Genomic DNA, 2,892 nt, shown 5'->3' with positions numbered 1-2,892 from the left:
CTCTCTTATCAGGCCCTTGTCTAGAAATTATGAAAATATTGAAAGAACGAGGAGGATAGGGATATGCTATCCTAATCAGACCAAAAACAACTTTGATTGTAGCATATGTGGATGATGTTTCTAAGGAAGTGCAGTCAAAGTTGTTTCTGGTTTGATTAGGATAGCATATCCCTATCCTCCTCCTCCTTTCAATATTTTCATAAATTCCTTCTCCCCAACCACCATGACACTAGATCCAAATTGCTTGCCCAAGTCTTCATCTTGAAGTGGTGTCAATGTAAATGACTTCCCATTCTTTTCTATCTCATAGACATTCTTGTCTCCATCATGTTTATCTCTCCTATCATACTGGCATGGCCACCCTAGGAGTAGGTGACAAAAATCCATTAGAATGATGTCACAAAGAATGTTATCTTTCTATCTTCCAATATTAAACTCTACCCATGCTTTTTCATTCACCAAGACATGTTGGCCCAAGTTGTTTAGTCAAGATAACTTGTAGGGGTGGAATGACGAATCCTCTTCAAACTCAGCTTCTCTACCATCTCTAAAGACACCAAATTTTTAGTAGAACCAGAATGAACCATAACTTTACATACCTTACTATGTAATTTGTAGGTAGTTCTGAACAATTTCTTTCTTTGAGGTGGTTCTTTGGTTGTGGGATATTTTATGAGTGTCCTCATCATCATTAAGGACTCACCTATCTCTGGAGCAGCATGTTGAGAAGGTGAATTGACACTTTCATTGTCATATTCATGAATTAGTTGAGTTTTCCTCTCACACTAGTACATTTGGAGCTAATTTCCAACAATCGATTGTCGGAATTGCAACTACTTTTCGTTGGACTACCAACAAAAGTAGCCATTGAGAACTCATCGTCAAACTTTTCGATGATGCCTTTGACCATTGAAAGTACGATAACCCCATGGACTCTGCCGATGGTAGGTGTATACACGTAAAAATGGTCTGAAGATAATTAATTAAATAAGCAATTATTTAATTAATCGCCCTTCCCAATTTAATTGAATTCACTAAGCAATTTGATTAAATTTCCCCTTTCATCTACTTATTAATAAATATAAGGATTTTATTTAATAAGTTCATTTCACTCCTTTGATTAATTAATTCAAATTCATTAATTCCCTTCATCAAATTCATTCCTTCTAAATCCTTTAATTAATTAAAACTAATCAAATTCATGAGTTGTTGAGATTAATTAGCCTTTTCCTATTATTTGAATTTTTAAATTCAAATTATCCTAACTTCCACCACTCCTAAACCTAACCCATTCTACCTACCCACCATGTCCCCTTTCATCCAATCTCTTCTAGAACCTTTGTGACATTTGTCACTAAGTGTTCCCTTTCATACACTCTCTTCTAGAAGCCTCTTGACACTTGTCACCATAGAGATGACAGATGTTCCCTTTAATCCAACCCCCTTTTCCAACCTCCTCCAATTTAACCATTGATTTCTGCCACCTCACCCCTAGCCTTGGAAATCCTATAAATAGATCCCATCTCATTCTCATCTCATTCTCATCTTATGCATTGTTACTATAGGCATCTATTTTATAGCTTATCATTCTTAGCAATGTTATCATGTTCAATTTTAGCTTAATTGCATCTTAATCTTAGTAGATTTCTAGATCAATCATGAACTCAGATAGCTTAATCATGTTATTCTTGCTAGATCATGCATTTTCATCATTCAAATCCTCCATCTAAGTGTAGTCAAGTCACTGGAGTATGCATAATTAGATCTGAGAGCATTTTTCATACTCACATTTTACTAGGAGGCAATAAGTCGAATAGCTATGGTTTTGTCTTTCATTATTTCAATTTACTAACCATTGGTTGTAATGATTTATTGAGTGCATTGTGGTTGCAGGTAGAGGTACACTTCATAGAGCATGACATTTTGGAGCCCACCATAGGGCCAAAATCATCTCTTTTGACCTCTTAATCTTCAGCAAACTTCATCTTTGTCCAGCTCTATTTCATAAATTTGTACGAGTTGCTTTTCCAGCTCGTACGAACTTTCTTTCAACCCAGGATGACAGGCAATCCTAACTTGTACGAGGTGATTCTTCTGTCGTACAACATCCTTTTATTCATTGCAAATTGCTGATCCTGTCTCGTACGAGCTCTTTTTCATTGTCACACAGGAGCTAAATATTTGTCATATGAGTTTCTACTTTAGCATTTTCTAATTTATTATAGCTCATTCCTGTGTCATATGAGCCTGTTTGTATTCCTGTGCGAAATCTAAATTTGCGTCGTACTAACTGGAAATTTATGTCCTACGAGTCTCTAGCTCTGTGATTTTTAACAGACTACAAGTTAGGGTTTTCTGATTCTAATCTGAGATTTTCTAACATTAACCCTAACTGGTTTATGAGATTTTTGGCAGCCTAACTCTTTTCTGCAAGATGATTGACGAAGATACGCTTGTCAAGAAAAAAATTCAAAAACACAATCATGACTACTAACGAATCTTTGCAGGTTGCCTAAGGATTCAACAAAAATGTTGTGTATTCTTTAAGATTTTTAGGCACACTTCAATTTGGGCTTAAATAAATGAACAACTATGTCTTTCATGTCTTTTATGATAGGTGAGTATTCTCTCACCTTTCTTAGGTGATCAGAAAGCTAGACTCATCTTTTGTTTTCATTAATGCATTTCTTTAATAAGCCTGCCCTCCCGAGGAGTAATAACTCTTAGCCCTTAAAGTCGGTGAGAGGGAACAACCTAAGTGGGAATGGCTAATGCCACGTAGTCCAACCCACTATAAAATAAATGTGTTTTTGATGAAAATCAAATCAACGATAGTGCTCAAGAATAGCTCTCCTCCATACCTTCGAGTATATCTGTAGTCACATAAATCTG

The sequence above is a fragment of the Cryptomeria japonica genome, chromosome 11, assembly GCF_030272615.1.
Source record: "Cryptomeria japonica chromosome 11, Sugi_1.0, whole genome shotgun sequence".
Taxonomy (NCBI): domain Eukaryota; kingdom Viridiplantae; phylum Streptophyta; class Pinopsida; order Cupressales; family Cupressaceae; genus Cryptomeria; species Cryptomeria japonica.
The sequence above is the reverse complement of the archived record's forward strand: the minus strand, read 5'-3'. Positions refer to the sequence as shown.